This window comes from Felis catus, chromosome B4 (genome assembly GCF_018350175.1).
Source record: "Felis catus isolate Fca126 chromosome B4, F.catus_Fca126_mat1.0, whole genome shotgun sequence".
Lineage (NCBI taxonomy): Eukaryota > Metazoa > Chordata > Mammalia > Carnivora > Felidae > Felis > Felis catus.
Window position 1 is genome coordinate 19892998 of NC_058374.1, and position 24041 is coordinate 19917038.

Sequence of the window (24041 nt, forward strand, 5' to 3'; positions counted from 1 at the left end):
TAATCTAATCTAATCTAATCTACCTACTTACCTACCTATTTTTTAATGATGCCCAAGCTCCAGAAAACTAACATTTTTCTGTGAAGTATTTCTTAGGGAAACATTATCCTACTCTGAAAAAACAAAAAGGTTGTATTCTAGAATAGTTGTTTGTCTTTTCACAAATTGGTTTTTTTATTTTATTTTTATTTATTTTTGGGAAAGAAACAGAAAGCAAGTGGGGGGGGGGTGGTAAGAGACAAGGAGACCGAATCCCAAGCAGGCTCCAAGCTGTCAACACAGAGTCTGATGCAGGGATCGAACTCACAAACTGTGAGATCATGACCTGAGCTGAAATCAAGAGTCGGACGCTTAACCGATTGAGCCACCCAGGCGTACCCTGAAATGATTTTTAGATACAGGCTAAGTTAATGGCATCACATATCCTGCTTACTAGCAAAATGCCAAAAAGAAGTCCCCCAGGACCGATGAATTTGGAAACCTTTACTTTTAAAATAACAACTCTGTTATTTTAAACATGGCTGTGTAGAGAATTCGACAAGGAAATTCTCTGTGTGTTAGATTTGTTCCGTAAAGGAGCAGAATGTGTGAACTCTGTTTCTCTCAAGTCTTCTGCCAAAAGACTGTTCTAATATTCCATAGAAGATCTATTACATTATCTTTATTTGGAAAAGGGGAAGAGCAATTTCTATGAGCTTTGCTAACAAACTTCTAGAAGTGTAGGGAGAACATCCTGCCAGAGCTACTTAAGATGACTTGTGTTGTTCACAGTGACATCCATTCCCCACGCAAATTACCTTCGGTGGACTTCAGCGGCTGCTATTTTCTCATTTCCCATCGTGTAATAAGTTCTTATTGACTCTCCACTGTGCTGGAAAAAAATAATTTGTTGAGATTACGCACAGAAGTTTTGAAAGCAAAACCAAACACCATATGCAATGTAAACACAAATTTTCCATTTGAGATTTTAGAGTCAGAATTTTAAAGCCACAGGGATCCTGAAGAAATCAATGTTACTAAAAGCTCGCTCTTTTTTTTTTTTTCTTAATGTTTTTATTTATTTTTGAGACAGAGAGAGACAGAGCATGAGCAGGGAAGGGGCAGAGAGAGAAGGAGACACAGAATCCAAAGCAGGCTCCAGGCTCTGAGCCATCAGCACAGAGCTCGATATGGGGCTCGAACTCACAGACTGTGAGATCATGACCTGAGCCGAAGTCGGACGCTCAACCGACTGAGCCACCCAGGCGCCCCAAAAAGCTCGCTCTTTTACAGAGGACAAAATGAGGATCAAGAGAAATTAATTATCTGTCTCATTCACAGAGGTATTCAATGGAACACCGGGACCAGAACTCACTGGAGCTTTGTTCTTTCATTCAACTAAGGGCTGCCATGCCAGGCACTGTGCTTGGTGCTAGGGATGCAATGATGAGTAAAGCATTCTCTGTGCTAAGATAAGGCAGGAAATTAAAAAAAAAAAACTATTATTTATAACATGCTAGATGACCTCCCTCCTCAATGGATTCTTTGGCATGCAACATACATTATTCCTGTTGATTGCATGTATCTTTTTTTTCCCCTTTCACCTGTAACTATAATATAAAATTCATGTAGTTTTCTTTAAAACATTTTAAGCACCTGGGTGGCTCAACAAGTCAAGCAACCGACTTCGGCTCAGGTCATGATCTCGAAGTTCATGAGACACAGCCCTGCGTCAGGCTCTGTGCTGACAGCTCAGAGCCTGGAGCCTGCTTCAGATTCTGTGTCTCCCTCTCTCTGCCCCTTCCCCAATCACGCGCTGCTCTGTCTCTCTGCTCCCCCCCCCCCAACCTGCTCACGCTCCGTGTCTCTCCCCACCTCTCTCTCTCTCTCTAAGAGTAAACATTAAAAAAATTTTTTTAATAATTTTTTTTTTAAATAAAGCCTTGGACTTTATCACAGCAAAGTTCTGTTGTCAATAGCTCCCAAACGTGACTTGGGGAATAAGAAGGAAGTTCTTCACAGATAGCTATCATGTTTCAAAATTCCCTATTGTCCTCTTTTTCTTTTTTTTCAACCAAGTTAAATGTTGTGTTTTAATCTATGTTTTCACCTTGGGACACCCCAATAAGGGAGTGTCTGAAAAACCGCTAATCCCTTCTACTTATCGTGTACTTCATTTACGTTGCCTACCTTTTACGTTAGTGCTCTCTCCATGCCCTGATACAGAATGAGAGCAATGTGGGGATCACACTGTTTCTGGCAAGGCCCTCTACTTCCCCAGGTCTGGCTCTCCCACACCCTCTAAGGCAAATTTTTTAATCCCTCTCCACCCTAATTCTCCATAGTTAACGCGAAAAACCAAATTGCCAGAAGTTCACAAAAGCAAAGCAGTTTAAAAATAGCAAAGCCCCTTACAAACACAAGATTTGTCAACTATCCAACAAAGGCACACAGCTGCAGGAAAAGCACTCGGTATGAAAGGGTCTTCTCATTTGAAAGGGTAAGACTCTATCACATCAATATGTTTTTAAAGGCCAGAGGGGCATCGTCCAGCCTCACAGCCTAAAGATACGAGCTAACTTGCATGGTGCAATACAGAAGTCCTGAATCTGGTTAGAGTTTGATGCTTTCGTGCAAGCATGGCAACTTCCAAGTCCCATGGGTGAGTCAGGTCTCTGGGGACAGAGCCCCTGGCCAAGGAGACTCTTGTGTTTCATCACCGGCCATGCAGTGCTTTGACTGCTATCAGTATCCTGGTCACATGCAATAAGGATCTCCCAGAATGTGACAAACGTTTCATACTTAGTTCACTTTTTCCTCTTTTCTTTATAGTGATAGGACACGTGCTTTTCGCCAACACGGTGATGAGTGGGGCTTGCAAATGAAAATCCGTAATAATTAAAATGGAGGTGCAGTTCTGAGTGGAGGAAAACTTACAGAGATCAACTGAATTTTTCCGCTTTAAGAATTAATTCAACATGTCTTATTACAAAATATTCTCCCTGAATGGTTCGGTCAGAGAGGAATTGGTTCATCTGACTTGTCCGCTTGTGTTCGCAGTCCATTAGATACTCATTTTCGGTTGCCTGGGTTTTCTGTTTTGTTTCGTTTTGTTTTGTTTTTATGACCATCCCCCCAGAAGGTTCTTGCTTCTCGGCGGAATCCCTGGTCACTTCCCATTTGCCTCGCATATTTCCTCATTGTTTGGCATCTGTCCAGAAGAGAACTTTACTAAAAGATGAGGGTCTGAAATTGTCTCTTCATACAAGAAACGTAAATTCTCTGGGCACCAAGGTGGCTCAGTCAGGTAAGCGTCTGACTTCAGCTCAGGTCATGATCTCACAGCTCAAGAGTTCAAGTCCCAAGTGGAGTCGGTGCTGACAGTTCAGAGCCTGGAGCTCTGATTCTGTGCCTCCCTCTCTCTCTGCCCCTCCCCCACTCGCTCTGTCTCTCTGTCTCTCTCAAAAGTAAATGAAAACATTTAAAACATTTTTTGAAAGAAATGTAAACTCTCTTGGGCAATTTGTCTTCTTTACAAAAAGAGAAGAGCTCTGTTTAATATTAGCCCACTCTATTTTTACAATTTACATTCATTAAGACCATCTTCTCCTTTTTAATGGCCATTTCATTACTGTTTGTTAATTAGAAATCAAAAGAACACAAAGCAACCTGAATAATTGTCACCGTTACTAATTACGCCATTAAAATAAGATTTAATAGAGTCGGCTTTTTTGGATTCATATTCCTGCTTTCACAAATAGAGAGGCTACTCACAAATGAGAGCTATGTATCTACACTGGTATTGGAGGAGGAGGAAAACAAGAAGCTGCAAACCATTTTTGCACAATGTCCGGGCTGGGTGTAGTTGGAATGCCAAAAATCAAAAGTTATCTATTCTTCTAAACGTATTGACTGGGAACGGGGCGGGGCTATTCTCATTCAGAGTCGACATTAACACAAGCATCCATCCCGTGAACTGAAGGACTTTGGTTTAATTCACTGCTTCCTTGAGACATTAGTTCAGTATGAACCACAGTGAAGCCAGCTAATCATGCGATCACTTGCACAAGCCTTCCCGCTGAGAGACGCTCGAGGTTTGAGTGGCCCCTGTGTGGCTTGTGACCAGAACCAAAGAGTCCCACATAAATACCTTGCCTGTCCCCAAAAGTATCTCTTTCCTAGAATTTGGTGTGAGCTGTGTCAGGAAAAATTGTGAAAGACTTGGGAAGTGGCACACACTCACACAAATTACCTCCTGTGTTATCTAGTGTTACCTTCTGGCTAATTTGGCCTTTCTCTGTCTTTGAACTGCTTTACAGCAGCATAAAATGTTAAAAACCGATAACAATGCTAATGATGCTTTATCCATGCAAATGCAAATTAATTGTGTCCTGGGGAAAAGCAATTGATTATCGCCTTGTCAATAGAGCCTTTTTGCATTTATTTGTAAATTCATTTCAGCATCCCCGTATTACTCATATTTGTGCATTCTTCAAATGTACCTTTGACCCAGTCTTACCCTCTTACTGGTGCCCTGATTAATCAATGAGTTAAAATCTCTTAAATGTGTTCATCTTACGTTTCATGAGAATCATGATTTCACCATTTAAAAAAAAAAAATATCCTTTAACAGATGCAAATGATTTAATCATCCTCGTTGCTTTCTTTTCACATTTGCAAAACTAGAAAGGAAGAAGGTATACTGCTGATTGGCTAAAGCCCTCCTCTCAATTGTGAAATATAGCTGTAACAATTTTGGGTGTTTATTGAAATTAGCTTTTTGTTTTGTTTTGTTTTGAGGTCTGATCTCGCTCGACTATTGGCAAATGCCACATGTGTACTTGTATATATGTACATTCACACCACACACACACACACACACACACACACACACACACACACCATGCATATGCACTAGAGTAGAGTTAATTCACCACAGCTGCTAGTTCCCTCTTGAAAAGCATACAAGGCTTCAATAAATGCAAAGTCTTAATTATTTCTCACATCTGGAAAAACTTGAATATGAGAGTGGATTTATTGAAGAAGCTCTTTGCTTGGCTGTCAACACCATATCAAGAGCCAGAGAGAGAGTGTGGGGTTGGATCACTGTTGGCAATTCTTTAACTCTTCGGAGATAGATGTTCTACCAATTAATTTATAACATGTCCGAAGCAGGAACACGATTTATGAAAACACAGTAAAGTAAATGATTTCCTAGTCGTTTATGGAGAAAAGCTGTTTTTGTCATGTTTTCAGGGGGGAAATCATGCATTACAATGTGGAAATAATAAGGAAATCCTTAAATCCTAGGAATAAAGGGGAAGGCTTTGGGGTTGTAGATTAAAAAACAGCCAACAGAACAATAATTTACATGAACACACGCAAAACTAGACAATTTGGCCCTTTTGGAGATAGTGGAATAATGTTCCTAAAAGGGGAGTAGGGGAGTTACATGAGATCATAACAAGGAAATTTACTAGAAACCAAGGAATGGACAGATCCCTCCTTAGGGAGGACATTTAAGCCAGAATTAGGCAAAGTGATGGGGTTTAGGGAATGTATCCAAAGAGCATTTGCAAAGACCCAGAGACAAGAGTTAAAGGAACCAAAAGTTCAATGTCACTGGAGAATACAGTGGGAAGAGCTGAGGGTAGCAGAACAGGAGACCTCAGGGGAGAGACTGACAAGAGTACCTGGGCGGAAATCACTTATCCTAACACAAGAAGCTTAAACCAGTTTGAAGCATGAACTGTTTACAAAGAACACAGTTCCTGGTCAATTAACAGCAGAAACAGCACCTTCACACCCACTCTAGTCCCTTCATATGCCTCAAATTTAATTTCTACCCCTTCATTTTACTGTGAGTCAATTGAAATATTCTGTGTATCTAGAATTTATGAAAATTCATAGTGAAGAAATCTCTCCCAGGTTTACTAGTTTAATGAAGAAAAATATTAAGGGAAATACATTTAATACAATTAAATGGAATTTATGTTAAAGGTGTTTATAATACAAATTTCATACTTCCACATTTCTTTTTTTAATGTTTATTTATTTATTTTGAGAGAGAGAGAGAGAGAGACCATGAGGAGGGGAGGGGCAGAGAGAGAGGGAGGGTGAGAGACAACCCAAGCAGTCTCCCTGCTCAGCACAGAGCCTGACATGGGACTCAGTCTCACCAACCGTGAGATCATGGCCTGAGACAAAATCAAGAGTCAGACGTTTAACTGACTCAGCCACCCAGGCGCTCCATATTTCCACATCTCCACAATTTCAAGTTTATTATTGGAATGCACCTCTTTTTCTTCCTTTTTCCTAAACAAGTCATACCAATGTTTCTACTTAAACCTTAAGTATCCAATTACCGTACCTACATTCACTAAGGCTTTGTTTTATCGTGAAATCGTGATTTCATCCTAGTTTTAAGCCAGGGAAAACAACACAAGTGATTCTCACAAGTTCAGAAATTGTGAAGCATTAATTCCTGCATCTTATTCCAACTGTTTCCACGGAGTTTCTTCATGTATAATGCAAAATACAACATAATATCAAAGTAGAATCATAATTAAAGTAAATGTATAATTAAAACAGCTATATAGTGATGTTTGGAAACAACTGGTACCCTTTGAAGAGCGAGAACTAGTTTAACATTAACTGGGGTGATTTCTTAGTACTTTCCCTTATTATTTAATATGTGTGTGTGTGTCTTCATTCATTTACTTCACCCATAATTTTGTGTGCATTCTGCAGGCCAGGCACTATTTTAATCTCTTCAAATAATCAATGAACAAAACCAATAAAAATCCTTACCCATCTCTCCTATTTCAATCATATATTCCTTCATCAAATATTTGAATATCTACTTTGTGCCACTCTCCGTAGTAAGCATTGCATCCCGAGGTTATTCCAAGTACTGAATGTACATATGACAGTCAATATTCGCTGGTATGTTCAGTTAAAAATATGAATTTTCTTAGACTATGAAAAATGCGTTGGGCTTATAAAGCCTACATTTTCAACAAAGCAGCATGTTTTAAAGAATTTTTATCAATGTGCAAATAATTTATAGATATCAATTTTCTATCCTATTTTTTTAAATGTTTATTTATTTTTGAGAGAGAGACAGAGCACGGATGGGGGAAGGACAGAGAGAGAGGGAGACACAGAATCCAAAGCAGGCTCCAGGCTCTGAGCTGTCAGCACAGGGCCTGATGTGGGACTCAAACTCACGAATCGCGAGATCGTGACCTGAGCCAAAGCTGGATGTTTAACCAACTGAGCCACCCAGGAGCCCCAACTTTCTATCCTATTTTATACACTATATCTGTAGATGATTTTCTCCATCCTTTTTTTTCCCTCAAATCGTGTGTGAGAAATTTTCCTTCCGAACCCCAATATGCTTGGCATACTTTTGATTTGCCCCTAAAGTGGCATCCTTTGGGCAATGTCTATCTATGATGTTTTAACTATATCAGAAATTATTCGCTGGAGCAGCTCCGTCTAGGAGACCTATAATGTGAGCTCCATATGCAATTTTAAGTATTTTGGTTGCCACATTAAAAAAGAAACATAAGTTACTTTTAATGATATATGTGATTTCGCTCAATATATCCGGATTATATTCATTTCAGCATGTAGTCAATATAAAAAGTACTGGGGTATTTTACATTTTTTTATACGAAGTCTTTGAAATCCAGTGTATTTTCATCTCATATTTGCAGTTCATCCCAATTCAGATGAGCTGTACTGGAGAGTGACCTACCATTGCACATTACAGCTGTACAATAATGTTATAAAAATTGTAAACCATTCGCTATGTTTTTCATTTTAATTGTATATACCTTAAATGTGAAAAAAAAATACATTTAACATTAAACTTCTTAAGAGGAGGGTTTCAGAATCCTAATAAGCAATAAAAACTGCAATCTAATTTCGTTTCCAGACCTACTTAAGTCAGAGTCCTCTGTATGGGAATGTATTGTATTAAAGGTTTCAACGGTTCTTCTAAATAATGAATTAACTCTTTAAATGATGTTTTAATTAACTTCACCGAAGGTGTATTTTCAAAATGCTATCTTGTTTCATTAATGAGAATGACATATTTAAGGTCCCAGCAGTTTTCAGGATAAATAGTCACTCTTTAATTATCTCTCTAATAAATAGATAATTATATGAGTGAATAATAGATATTGACTCTTCCTTTCTCTACTTAAATACAAAAAAAAAAGAAAAAAAAAAGAAAAAAAAAAGTCCAGATAGTGAAATATCTTCCACTGGTCCTCCCATTTTTAACTCCTAGAACCTAATTTAAAATATACCAGCAACTGTTTACCAGCTTGGCTTAGTTACCTAAGCCATTGTTATGAAGCAATGTTACAATGATCCTTTGCTAAAGAGGCCTGATGGATCATTTAAAGAACCGAAGTGTCTCACTGAAATGAGATTTTTTTCTATTAAAAACTTTAAATTTTCAAATTCTCAACAGAAAAGCCCTTGAGCAGCGAGAGGAAACACAGTATCTCTCACCTCTGTTCTACAAAGGACCCATGGAACCAGCAAAATGGATATTTTGTAACTACTAGGATCTTCGATAATATCCAAATGCAATGAAGTGCTTTGGATCAAAAATGCTGTTACATAAAGTGATATCCAAGGACTTAAATTTTACTTGTGTCATCCCTCAGTCAAGAACTCTTAGAAGTCAAGAACTCTTAGGAACTCCGCCTGCTGGGTACTAGGAGAGGGCACAAAAGCATTGTGTGTGTCACAGGATGCCAAGCGCTATGACTGTGGGCTTCACCTATAAAATCCCATTTAATTCTCACACCATCCATTTCACAGATGAGCCACTGGGACCCCGAGAGATAATTTGCACAAGTTCTCACACTAAGAGATATCAACCCAGGTCCGTATCGCTTCAATCTGTGTAAAATCTATGGAAACAGGGAACAGGAGAACATTCAATGACTTATTTCTTTCTGCGAGTGATATTATTATTATTTTCTATCCTCTTTTTCAATTTCCAACTTCAAAGTAATTGTCATTGATGACAGTGTCATGGCTGACAGGAAGAGTACTTGTGGTGTGGGGACAACTGGGTTCCTGTGGCAAAAACAAGACTTCCCAGGAGTCAGAAGCAATGGTAAAGCACGTAATAATGAAAGCATTAGGAGCACTCTTGACCTGGCAAGAACCTAATTTGAGAAGCTCTCCTGATTGTTATTCAATAATGATACATTTATAAGCAGTAGTAAGCTGGAAAAATATTTAACAACCATCTCTCCCAGGGGGAGGAAGGAAGGAAGGAAGGAAGGAAGGAAGGAAGGAAGGAAGGACGGACGGACGGACACGGAAGGAACACAACTGACTCAGATGAGCTGACATGAGCCAGAAACACGAAGCACTGTGAGTAACAACAATAAAAAGCCTGTATCTCACAGTGAGTGGACCAAAGGTTGCCAGTAGACCTGAGAGACTAATCTTCCAAATTTTAAAACAGGCATTTCAAGATACACAGTTATGCCCCAGTGCTATTCTGTCCCATATCTGTGTGCTGATGAAATCGTGCTGACAAATAACATTTCAAATTTATCAGAGCAGCCGTTTTTCTCTACTGATGGCCATATACTAAGATCATAAAGTCTGTGTTTGTGTTACTCTTAAAGATAATTCAAATGCATATCAGATACTGTACACACAAATGAAGGAAATGGGATGAAAAGTAATGTAAGAGGCAGATTTTACTGTATTTAAATAGAGTCTCCCCTTTCTACCTAACTGCCTTGATACCCAAAAAGATTTGACGAGTTTTCCTTTAATGCAATTCAATGCATAACAGTTTAAACAGTATGGAGTTTCCTCAAAAAAAATAAAAATAGAAACACCATATGACCCAGCAGTTCCACTTCTGGGTATTTATCTGAAAAAACAAAACAAAACACTAACTCAGAAAGATATCTGCACCCTCATGTTCATTGCAGCATTAATTGCAATGGTCAAGATATGGAAACTACCTAAGTGTCTATTGACAGATGAGTGGATAAAGAACATATGGTGTGTGTATATATATATATGCGTATATATATGTGTGTATATATGTATATATATGCATATATACATACATATACATATACATATATACATATATACATACACATACATACATATATACATACATGTATGTGTACATATATACATACATATATGTATATATGTATGTATATATGTATATATACATGTATGTATATATGTATATATACATATATACATATATGTATATACACATATATACATATACACATACATATACATATATACATGTATACATATATATATATACATATATACATACATACATATATATATATACATATATATACATATATACATGTATATATATATATACATATATACATATATACATGTATACATATATATATACATATATACATACATACATATATATATATATATACACATATACATATATATAATATATATATATTATATATATATTATATATATAATATATATATATACCCACACTGGAACATTCTTCAGCCATAAAAAGGAAGGAATTCTTGCCATCTGAGACAACATGGATGAATCTTGATGGCATTAAGCTAAATGAAATAAATACCAGAGAAAGACAAATACCATATGATCTCATTTATATGTGGAATCTAACAAAAACCTGCACCCTCATGTTCATTGCAGCATTAATTGCAATGGTCAAGATATGGAAACTACCTAAGTGTCTATTGACAGATGAGTGGATAAAGAACATATGGTGTGTGTATATATATATATGCGTATATATATGTGTGTATATATGTATATATATGCATATATACATACATATACATATACATATATACATATATACATACACATACATACATATATACACACATGTATGTGTACATATATACATACATATATGTATATATGTATGTATATATGTATATATACATGTATGTATATATGTATATATACATATATACATATATGTATATACACATATATACATATACACATACATATACATATATACATGTATACATATATATATATATACATATATACATACATACATATATATATATACATATATATACATATATACATGTATATATATATATACATATATACATATATACATGTATACATATATATATATATACATATATACATACATACATATATATATATATATACACATATACATATATATAATATATATATATTATATATATATTATATATATAATATATATATATACCCACACTGGAACATTCTTCAGCCATAAAAAGGAAGGAATTCTTGCCATCTGAGACAACATGGATGAATCTTGATGGCATTAAGCTAAATGAAATAAATACCAGAGAAAGACAAATACCATATGATCTCATTTATATGTGGAATCTAACAAAAACAAACACAACAAAACAAAACAAAAAACCCACATACACACCAAGCTCCCAGACACAGAGAACAGGTTATTAGTGATTGCCAGAAGCAGGTGGGGGGGGGGGGTTGGTGAAATGGGTAAAAGGGATCAAAAGGTATACATTTCCAGATATAAAATAATAGGTCACAGGGATATAATATACAGCATGGTAACTGTAGTTGAGAATACTGTATTGCATTTGAAATTTGCTAAAAGAGTAATTCTTAAAAGTTTTCATCATAAAAAAAACACTTTTTGTAACTCTGTATAGTGATGGATATTAACTAGATTTATTGCGGTGATCATTTCAGTGCGTGCAAATATTGAATCATCTCGTTCGACACCTGAAACTAAGACAATGTTATATGTCAGTGATACCTCAATAAGAATTTTAAAAAAACACTAAAAATTCAGAATATTGTAAGTATTCATTGAAAACAGTGTGACAGCAGTGACATTTTTGTAGCATGCATTCCCTGATTTAGACAAAACTGATAATTTGCAAAAAACCTGAATTCTCTGGATTTATACTAGAATATTAGGAAAAATTCATCTCAAATATAAGGACAATAATAATTGTACTAAAGAAATACTGGCCTGAAATGTACTCTGAGCTAAAAATTAAAATTTCACTTAACAATACTGTTTATTTGTGAAGCGCATGTGTTCTAGCCACTTCTTGTAAATCTAACCATCTTTAAAACACCGAATAGCTACTTTCAAGGTTTTCTAGGACAAAACGGTCCAATAAAACTGACCTCTTTAAAGAGCAATCCCACTATGAGGGTCTTTCTTGTGTCAAAATTTTTACTTAAGTATAAAGTTTGCTGTAAAGGAGGTCTTTTGGCTGACATACGTTAATGAAGTAGCAAAGACACCTTTTTTCAGACCACTATTATAACCCTATGAAAGAATTTTCCTACAGAAATATCACTACACGTGCATCTGATCAAAGCTGTGCTTAGTTCCTTATTTTAAGATTTAAAATCACTATATATAGGCACCTGGGGGGCTCAGTCAGTTAAGTGTCCGACTCTTGGTTTCGACTCAGGTCATGATCTCATGATTCATGAGTTCGAGCCCCACGTCAGGCTCTGTGTTGGCAGCTCAGAGCCTTCTTGGGATTCTCTCTCTCTCCTCTCTCTGCCCCTCCTCTGACTATTCTTTCTCTCTCTCAAAAAATAAAAAAAAAAAAAAAAAAAAAAAGATTTAAAATCACGATATAATTCTTTTGATAATTCTTTTTTCTTTTAATGTCTATTTTTGAGAGAGACAGAGCAGAAGCGGGGGAAGGGCAGAAAGAGAAGGAGACACAGAATCCGAAGCAGGCTCTAGGCTCTGAGCTGTCAGCCCAGAGCTGGACGCAGGGCTCGAACTTGTGAACTGTAAGATCATGACCTGAGCAAAAGTCGGACCCTTAACTGAATGAACCACCCAGGCACCCCGCCCCCTGATTTGATAATTCTTTATGATATTTACTTTCTCTTATACAAATAATCATGAAGGAAGTCTCAGATTTAAACTTAATCAGAATAAATAGCTAAACTGTATTATCCTACATTAAAATATCATATGCACGGGTTTTAAAAAACTTATAATAGCTTTAGATTTGCTTAACAAACCTTACAAGATTTTTTTTTTAAAGATATCATCTGATTATCAATTAAGTGTGGCCCAATTCAAAATACAAAGGTTTCTCTAAAGGGGTAAATCATCTATATGATAAAATCTAATCTTCTGGGGTAGTTGCAGAAGACTTTCTCACAAAGAAAACTACACACAATTTTATGCTTTAACTAGTGCTTTATTTAATTTACCTTTTCTATTATACTCTAAGTTCAGTGTTGTACTAATTTCTTTTTTTTTTTTTTTTTACTTTTCTAAAACAGCAATAGCAAATGTCCTGTTGAAACAAACTATCTTTGTTTAAATATTCAAAGGTTTAAATATCTACGATATAAGGACTAACTAGTTTTCAACACATCATCGAAAATGTATCTTTTAAAGTACATTACAGGCTTTTGTGACGTTTGTATTTCAGGAACAGGATTGGTGACTGTATTTGGGGTCATGGCGTGGCAAGGATTACAACTGACTCAGGACCTATGTTACGGTGAGGCTTCTACTCAAATCCTTTACATTATACTAAAAAAAAAAAAAAATGCCTGAAATTATATTCTACACTGAATTGATAGCAGAACTTTATGCTGTTTCCTACCCTGGCAAAACCAGTACGACTGACCAGGCAAAAATGACTAAGCACAGAAGAGACGCGAAGCCCACCAGATCCTCACGGAATGAACCTGAATCGCTGAGCCACTGTTGGCAAAACACATCCGGTGTGCAGAGGGTAAAAAGCATCAGCCATGCCCCGAGGAGTCTACCATCTGAGTTCGAAACCCCACTCTGCTATTGGCCTGCCCTGTGGTGTCATTTGAAGTTTTTGGTCCTTTATTTTCTTATCTGTTAAAAATCAGGTCAGCCTTTCTAGGTTCTGAGACTGTATGATTACCAACTTTATCTACTAATCGCTGGGGCACAGAGTTCGAGGATAAAAACACCATCTATCAACAAATTCTTTTACCAAATCACTTTTGGTTTTGGGAAAAGTGGAACTGTATTGAATAGCAGACACTGTGGTAAGGCCTTTACGTATCTTGTCTCATGGCATATTCATAAACTCTTTAGAAAGCAAATCCTGTCGGGATCCCCACACCGAAGCTCAAAAAGGGAGAGTAATTTGCTTTAAAGTAACATCAACAGGACTGGAGTCAAGATCTTCTGTATGTTTATGCATCTTCTCCCCATATAAACCCATGGCGAGTATTCAACACTGTGATGTTATACAGCTGGACTGTACTTTTAAGAAGTCCCCTTGTGTTTTGACTACAGGTCAGAAACCAAGCAGGTATGACTGAATGGCTAATAAAGCATGAGATATTTATAAAACCTATTCCCATACACATCAATATGTCGTGAACTGTTATAAAGACAAGGCCTTTAAACAACTACAAAGACATTTTCATAGTCTATTCTAAAAACTAGAGTATTAACTCAAGGTACCTATATAGATGAAACTGTAAGTGGGTTCCACATGCACATAAAATAGGGATGTATTCCCAAGGCATGGGAAATCATCAGTGATGTAGCTATGCTGAATATATTTGTGGGTATGTGTTCCAAAGTCGATATAAACATAATCAGTGGGAAATTAAATTCTAGTAGAGCCAAGAGCATGGCTTTGAAAAGCTTTTAAGCATTTATCTCCACAATGATCTCATGGGGAGTTCAAGCTTGCTTTTCAAGCAATGACAGTGTCCAAAGCTCTAAAAAGCAGATATTTACCATACCATTCAATCTGTTGCAAGAGTTTCTTGGCAGTTTGACTCAATATGAGAAAATAAAGTTTTCATGTCATCACAAAGGGGAAAAAATTGTTATCTTAAGCATGTGTCCCTAAGTTCCTTGTCCCTCAATTTAATTACACATTCTCTTTCAAGGTTATAATAATAACTTTTATTATTCTTCACCCTAATAGTAGTTTAGTTCTATAAATATGAATGCGAACTAGAAAAAATAAAAATCACTATTTAAAAATAAACGACATGACCAACACAACTTTATTTTATATTAGTTCTGCTTTATGTTTTCAGTTGTATTACCATCTCCTAAAGGAATGCTTGGAGACTGCAGCTCGTAAGAAGAGTAAATCAATGGCACTGATATGTTTGAAGTGCAAACATATATTGGCCATGTATATATTATCTTAAAATAATTCAGTATTTGGATCAAAATATCAATATTTGAACTACTATATATAAATCATTACGTTAGGTATTGCAAGAAATATAACACTGAATAAAATCTAGCCTTTCACAGCCATGAAGCAATTAAAGAGTATACTAAAGCCATCAGAGAATTACAGAGGGCTGTAACCATTCAGAAGATGGAAGAAATCAGAAATATCAAGGAGACTCTAATTGAGGAACACTGCCTTTGATCTGCACATTAGGAAGACGAGCCCACTTGTCACAAGTGAGAAAAGGGAAGAGGGAAGACAGAGCACAAGCAAAGACAGCAGAATAGCCATACGTGAGCCCCCGTGAGAAATAAGTTGAGTGTGCAGAGACGAAGTGTAGGAGTAAGGAATACATGAAAGGCAGAACAGGACAGCTGCAAATGTCAAGCCAACAATTTTATATATAATTCAATCAGAAATGTTGCATCTTGGAAGTTTTTTAAGCAGAGGAGTGACATAAAAATCCAACATAAAAAGATTAATCTAGTTCCGATGGGCTGACGCGAAAGGAAAGAGAATATAAGAAGATTTCTGCAAAAGAGCCCATGGAAAAAATAAAGACAGATACCAGGGTCATGAAGTTGCCAAAAGTAAAGATTTGAGAGACGCTATAAAGATAGAGGCAGAAGGACGCCCGAGTGGCTCATGGGTTGGGCATCCAACTCTTGGTTTCGGCCGAGGTCGTGATCCCAGAGTCATGGGATCGAGCCCTGTGTGGGGCTCTGCACTGAGCGTGGAGCCTGCTTAAGATTCTCTCTCTCCCCCCACCTCTGCCCCCTTCTCCCCCAACTCTCTTTCTCTATCTCAAAAGAAAAAAAAAAAAAGATGTAGGCAGAGCAACAGACAAGACGTGAAGAATGAAAGGCTTTTTTAAGGTGTTGAGCTGTTTGCCTAGAAAGGGAAGTGCGCTTAGGCACGCGCGTTGAACCTAAGGTGGAGCTGTTCAGGTGAAGTATAGCCATCAGTTAGGAATGTGAGGTGGTCAGATTAGGGCACTGGCTCAGCTCTGAGACAGGAGTCCAAGTTCAGACAGGCACGTGCAAATAGTGGAGAAAGTAAAGAAGACAGTTTTACAAAGGCATCTCCTAAAGAACAGCAAATCGTCCTCCAAAGGCACTGCTGATTGTTAACGCTGTAACATAGGAAAAGGTCCACTCCCCAAACAAGGTCTCCTGTGGGACAAAGAAATATTCTCTCTATTCTGTTTTCTTAACAATTCTCAAAAACTAGACTACTTTGTTTTAATGGAACGCTTCATTAAGAGTATTTATTGGAAAAAAAAAGTATTTATTGGGACACTCTTTTAGGAGTTAGGACCTTATAGAAGTTAGGAACTTATAGGAGTTAGGACACTCTTATAGGAGTTAGAAGTTTGGAAATTTATTATCTTCCCAAAGGTGCTTTTAAAACCATTTACGTATTCTTGTCTGGTTATAAAAAAATGATAAATGTTCATGGTTTACTGGAAATAGCAAAAAGCATAAACACCAAATGTTTGAAATATTGCATCGGGAACTGTTGTCGAATTTTATCAAATGCTTGCTCAGCATTAGGTGGCTTTCCTTATTTGACTTTTTGATTAATATCAATAGTATATTAACTTTATAATATTACTAGATTTCCTAATATCTAACCATCCTTGCATTCGTGAGTAAAATACTACTTGCTCTTGGTAGATTACTCTTTAAATGAATATGATTTCATAGCATTTTATTATATAACAATATGTATGTAATAATGAACATTTATGTTAATGACTAGAGCCACTGATGTTCATGAACTTGAGTTTTCTTTCAAGGCTATTACCTTTTTTGGGTTCTATGCCAGTTTATGTACATTTGGAATGGCTGTTCCCTGAAAATAGGACAGACTCAACAATAAAGCTATATCATATATGTCAATAAACCTACCTGCATGAACCACGCTCGGGTCCCTGACTCTTGTAAGCAGACTGTGAATCACATGACATGACCTGACTATCCAGCCATGGCTCATTAGATCAGGAGCAGCCATTGCACTTGGGGAAAGGAAGTGCACTGGCCATCCACTGACTAATAAGAATGTGTTTCATGAGTTTGAACGAGAAGACATTTCGTTGTAGATAATCAGAGGGTGGTGCCTGCTGGGGTTATAAGGCCAGGTAGACTCAGGCAGATGGCTGTTTTGCAATCAGATGCTGAGAAGGAGGCTAAGAAATCCCATATTGAAAAGCAGAGACAAAGAACTACACAGACCCTAAAAGAGATGGTTAAAGAGATTTGCTTTCTAATGGCTTCACAATTCCCGTGGCGTCCAATACTCCCCTTGGAACTGTGTGCTATGATATTATCCCATATCTTGCCTATATATCCCTTTTTTCTTAAGCCATTCCTTGGAACCAAACACCCCTAAGACAATATTAGGGACAGGAGCCTTTTAGAAAGCTAATTATTTCATAATTTTTTTTCAATGTTTTCCTTGGTTATTGCTTTGCTCAGCTTTTCTAATTCCTCTGGCATCAATTTTGGAAGTCCCTATATTTCTTTTAAAAATCCATTTCATTTGTATTTTCAAGATTTATTAACATAATGTGCTCTTGTGGGTTTTGAATTTAATAATAATCTAATCCGATTCTGAGCCAGAAGAGATAACCACACATCCAGAAAGATGTTCAAAACTTGAAAGAAATGCATGAGAGGGTAAAAATAATGGAAGTGGGGATTTCAAATTATTAAGACAACTTTAATAACAGATTTAATATGCACTGATGATTCTAGCTCTCGAGATTTCCTTTATATATATATATATATATATATATATATATATATATTTATGTTTATTTATTTTTGAGAGAGAGGGAGAGACAGAGTGTGAGCCGGGAAGGGGCAGAGAGAGAGGGAGACACAGAATCCGAAGCAGGCTCCAGGCTCCGAGCTGTCAGCACAGAGCCTGACGCAGGGCTTGAACTCACGGACCATGAGATCATGACCTGGGCTAAAGTTGGAAGCTTAACCGACTGAGCCACCCGGACGCCCCACCTTTTTATAAATTTTCTTAATAAAAGTTCTTTAGAGTACACAGCAGGCATCTAATAAATGAACCGATCACTATAATAATACTTCACTGAAAAATACTTTTTAGACAGTTACATATATAAAGCACCAGGCTTTGAAAATTTTAAAGTTAATGTTTTAAATCAGATCCGCAAGCTAACAGAACATATTCATATCCGGATAGTAAATGAACATTCTATTAAAAACACAATAACGAAAACTCATTTCCAAATGTTATCATAACCTTATCACTTAGTTATACAGCATAGTAATACATAAAAGACTGTCTTTCTATGATAAATCCTTATTAACTAAGTCATCCCTTATTTCAGAAACAGCTAGCCTTTTATTTCCTGAGAAGTGAAACATAATGAATCATAAGGTAATTAACCAGTCATCTAGTTTGACAAGATGTTTGATGAGCACAGATTACTAAATGTCAGAATTCTAAAACTACAGGCAAGAACTGTGGCTTCCCAATTTCTTGGTCTACACAACCCTGAAACATAACCATACTGAAACAGCTACAAAGGAGGGGTAGAAATAGAAGGAAAATCAATTTTAAATATAAAAAATTTAAAATGTAGAAACATCTAGAGTGTGATTATGAAATCTTTCTCAGGCAGTTCTCAAGAAAACAATCTAACTTCTAAATGTTCCCTGAAAGCCTCTAACCTTGTTTAGGGATGAAATGCGTCCCTAGCTGAAGCTCTGTAAGATGACAAACTGTTTTATACTCCACCACTAGAGTGACAGATAGATACAGGATATTTGAAACAGGACATAGGCGTCTCGCACTGCACTGACCTGCAGAAAAAATTACTAGAATATCATCTATTTTTTTTTTTTGGTCTTAACATTCAAGAGAGAAAATTTACTAGTTTCTGGATCTACAGCGGCACATACATGTAATGTATAAGTAAATATAAAATGTACTGGGGAATCAGCTCGGACTTTTACCTGCTGACAGGAATGGCATGGTGAAAAAGACAAGCTCAGTGCACTAAATTATAAACCTGATGACACGAACAGTCCTGCTTTGGCCTAATAATCCCGTGTGCGCCTAGTACAGAGCTGATAAGAGCATCAATTTTTACAAAGTTAAAACTCAGCTTGTGAATCCAAAGTTCGCCATTTTGTTGCCTCCCAGAACACGCACAATTGCACTTAGAATACTGCCAGCAACAGAGGTGCTTGGGTGGCTCCGTCGGTTAATCGTCTGACTCTTGCTTTCTGCTCAGGTCATGATCTCACGGTTCGGGAGATCAAAGCCTGCATCGGGCTCTGTGCTGACACTATCCTCTATAATGGTCACTAATGTAATGTCCCACTGGCCTGACACACTTAATTCATTTGTCTTTTCAAAATGTCCTCTCCACTACTTCTCCAAGGGAATAAATGTAAAATGGCAGAAAAGTTTCCATCTCTCTTACTGATACATCCGTTGATGTCACAACCCAAGTAAATGGTGGGATGTGCACCACGGAGCTGGTTTGCAGTCTGAGGCAATTCGGGAAATGGCTGTTTTATTGACTTCTCCCATCCAAGTACTAACCGGGCCCGACCCCGCTTAGCTTCCGAGATCAGATGAGATCGCGCGCGTTAAGGGTAGTATGGCCGTAGACTATTTTATTTACTTCTGAATGCACACCAAGCTCCAAACTATTGACAACTTGGGCCACGCATCGCTATGTATCACATCTCTAACTTGTAATCTGGAACAATTTGGATCTTGGAGAGGCTGGAAAAAATCAAGGTAGCTATGCCAATTTTGATATAAACCAACTTACAGGGAGGATGTTAAGCCAACATAGGAAAGTCAACTCCCTCTGAACAGCATATAAAACGCCTGAGCAGCAAACATGTCCACAAAATGAATGCGTTTTTCTGTCTCACACTAACTTTCTCTATAATTATTCTATTTTATTTTGGGGGCATCTGGGTGGCTCAGTCGGTTAAGCGTCCGACTTCGGCTCAGGTCATGATCTCACAGCTCGTGAGTTCGAGCCCCGCGTCAGGCTCTGTACTGACAGCTCAGAGCCTGGAGCCTGCTTCAGGTTCTGTGTCTCCCTCTCTCTCTGACCCTCCCCCACTTCTGCTCTCCCTCCCTCTCTCTCTCTCTCTCTCTCTCTCCCTCTCAAACAATTAAAAATAAAAAATAAAAAAACAATGATTCCATTTTATTTTTCAAGATACTTCTTCGTGTATATGCCAAGATCTTATGATTAATATCTGAAGGGAAAAAAAAAAGCAAGAAAAGTATTTTTAACTCCTTCCTGTGACAACCTGGCATAAACAATTTATGTTAAAAGGCAGGTGATACTATAAATGGAAGTTAATATGATCAGTGAGGAAACAAAGACAAACATTTCTGCTAACGTATTAATAAAACTATAGGATCCAAAACAATCTACACAGGACACGATGAGTACAGTGGTTAAAACCTAACTACTAGAGTTAAATACTGAGTTAGAGTACAAGCTCCATCATTTAGCAGCTCTGTGTGGTTGGTCAAATGATTTCACTTCTCAGAGCCAAGCGTTCCTCATCAGTAATATTGAAATAACAAAGATTGCAGCCCTAGTTGGGTTTTGTGACAATTAAATAAGGTCATGTATTTAGAGCACTTTCATCAGCACACTTAAGTAAGGGCTTAATAAATCCTTAGTATTATTTTCATTCTCTCAAAATTGTTTCCCCTTAACACGATCAAATTAAAGCACAAGACTATGCACTAAAAAATTCTGGAACAGAGGCACCCGGGTGGCTCAGTGGTTAAGCATCCAACTTGGGCTCAGGTCATGACCTTGCAGTTCACGAGTTCGAGCCCCGCGTCAGGCTCTGTGCTGACAGCTCAGAGCTTGGAGCTGCTTTGGATTCTGTGTCTCCCTCTCTCTCTGCCCCTCCCCCGCTTGTTCTGTCTCTCTCTTTCTCTCAAAAATAAATAAACATTAAAAAAATTAATAAAAATTAGTAACTTTTAATAAAAAATTCTGGAAAAAAAATTGAACAAAATATTAAAGAATTACTGGGGATCAGTATGAGGGTTCTTCAAAGGCTCTAAAATGAATATATTATCACTAAAAATAAACCAGATCATGAATTATTTTAAATATCCAAAACTAAGAAAATATTTTATGGCAAGAGAAGGCATCCAACGGGGATCTAGTTTCTTGCTAAGAGAGGAGTCACCCATATTTTCTGAGAAAATCATATTTTTATGAGAAAAACCATGCAATGTGTTAGGTGAGCATATGGATTCCGGTCCCACTGCTGACCCTCTGGGTGATGTTGGGTGAGGCTGTACTATCTTTGTAAGCCCTGCCTCCCTTAAGATAATAAATGTAGCCCATGCATGGGTTATCTTTAAAAATGCTTCCATTTCACACTTTGTGTGTTTTTATAAACACAGGAATCCTGTCACCATGACTTTTGCTTTAAAAGGATTTTTTAACACCTATTATAAAGGCTCTATTATTAGAACTGTGTGCTACTAGAACATTCACACATAGAATGGGATTAATAGTCCAGAGACAGACCCACATGCATAGGATAAAAGGCATTCTAGTCAGTGGGGAAAAGGAAGATGCCTTAAGAAATAATGTTAGAACGATATGGGAAACAATTATCATTGGATCCACTCCCCAAATCCCACACCAAGATAAATTCTAAATGACACCTACATGTAAAATACAAAGCCATGGAAGATCACGGGGAGGGATTACTCTATAACCAGGGACTGGGAAGCCGTTCCTAACTCAAAATCCAGAACCAATGGGGAAAAGAATGACTATGTGAAAACAAAAACAAAAACAAAAACAAAAACTTGACTACATAAAAATAAAAATAAATAACAGGCTAAAATTTACACATAAAAATAAAACACTGTAAGCAAAATATAGTTAGCGGAGGTGGGGGCGGGTAATTGCAAACCGTGCAAACCGTGCAAATCGTGAAGGAGTAACAGCCCCAGTAAAAGGAACTTTTAAAAATTTAGACGGAAAGACCAACAACCCAATATGGACAAAAGCTGAACATACAGTCTACAGGAAAAGAAATGCAAATCGTCCTCGGCATTAGAAAAGATGCTCAACTTTCCTAAATGATAAGAGAAATACAAATTAAAACATGAGATCGCATTTTTTACCTTTTAAATTAGCAAAATTTCCAAAAGTATACAACATACTCTGATGATAAGACTGTGGAAAAATTGGCCCTCTTGTATATTACTGTTGGGAGCAAAAAACTATTCAACTCCAATGGTGGTACACTTGGCAATATCTAGAAAAATTACAGATGCATTTACTCTTTGACCCATCAGTCCCTCTTATAAAAATCAACTCCCAAAAGTACTGGTAAAAAAAAAATGAGATGATGCATTTATAAGACTATTCATTACAGGACCAATAATGGCAAAAGACTGGAAATAACCCAAATGTCCATCAACTAGGGACTGGTTAAGTAAACTATAGCACAGCCACAAAAAGGAGCTTTCTAATCCATAAGGCAGATCACCACAGACTGCTATGGAGTGCTCCCCAGGATACAGCAATAAAGGAAAAAAGCCCAGTACAGGAAAGTATGTACTGAATGTTACCATTTGGGTGAGAAAGAGGATATGCTATATAAACACAGCTACTTACATATTTTTTAAAACATAAGGAATAAACCAAAACTAATTTAAAAAAGGTGGGGGGGGGGCCTCATGGCTTAGTCAGTTAAGCATCTGACTGTTGATTTCTGCTCAGGTCATGATCTCACAGTTCATGAATTTGAGCCCCGCATCAGGCTCTACGCTGACAGTGCGGAGCCTGCTTGGGATTCTCTGTCTGTCTCTCTGTCTCTCTCTCAAATAAATAAATTAATAAAAAGGAGAAAATGGAACAATGTTTATGAAAGAAATGGAATGTTTATGAACAAGAAGGAAGAAATGGAGCTAGATCTCTTCCAATATACTTCATTTCATATTTTGATTTTGGAAAATCATGTAAATATTTTATATAGCTAATATGTATAAATAATTCAAAGAGACAAATATAAAGCAACCTCTAAAATCTAAAATCAGATTGAAATAATTGGACCTAATGATACATTGGTTTAAGTAGCATAGCCACACAGAAAAGAATTCTTTTTAGTATTTTGCCATGTTGCATTCACTATATTTGGTACCAACAAGGCTGTCATTTTGTAAGTAGCATATTTTTCTGTTTCTAAAAAAGTGTGTTTTACTAACTCTGTCCACTAAAGATGTCTAGAAATAATGACAACCCAGTAAAAACCGGTAATCAAAATATTAGCAAAACGATTTTTTTTAATTTTTTTTAACATTTATTCATTTTAGAAAGGCAGAGAGAGACAGAGCGTGAAAGGGGGAGGGGCAGAGAGAGAGAGACACACAGAAACAGAAGCAGGCTCCAGGCTCCGAGCTGTCAGCACAGAGCCCAACGCGGGGCTCGAACTCACGGACCGCGAGATCATGACCTGAGCCGAAGTCGGCCACTTAACCGACTGAGCCACCCAGGCGCCCCAGAAAAACGATTTTCAATCTATCTTCATGAACAATCTGACATAATCACTGAGAAACTGAATTTGTGCCTTTTTTTTTTATTTAGGAATCAAATGTCAAGATTTTATCCAACAGTATTTTATACTGATAAAAGAAAATACAGTAGTGCTGATCCATGGCAAAGTTTTCAGGTCTAAGGTGAAATTAGAAAAATAAACCAATCTTGAGAAAGAACAAAGTGTGAGGTATCACAATCCCAGATTTTAAACTATACTA

The 24041-nt window shown here is 37.0% G+C and overlaps 1 protein-coding gene across 4 annotated transcripts in view; it reads right to left on the bottom strand.

Moving 5' to 3' along the window:
• NEBL (nebulette) overlaps nt 1–24041 on the bottom strand; it is a 364159-nt gene that overhangs the window by 111027 nt on the left and 229091 nt on the right. For 2 of the 4 annotated variants that reach the window (XM_019834022.3, XM_019834021.3), the window contains exon 5: nt 798–871. The exons of the other annotated variants lie outside the window; for them this stretch is intronic. The gene's annotated coding sequence lies outside the window, so the exon portion shown is untranslated. The remainder of the gene's footprint in view (nt 1–797; nt 872–24041) is intronic. 4 annotated transcript variants of the gene reach the window in all.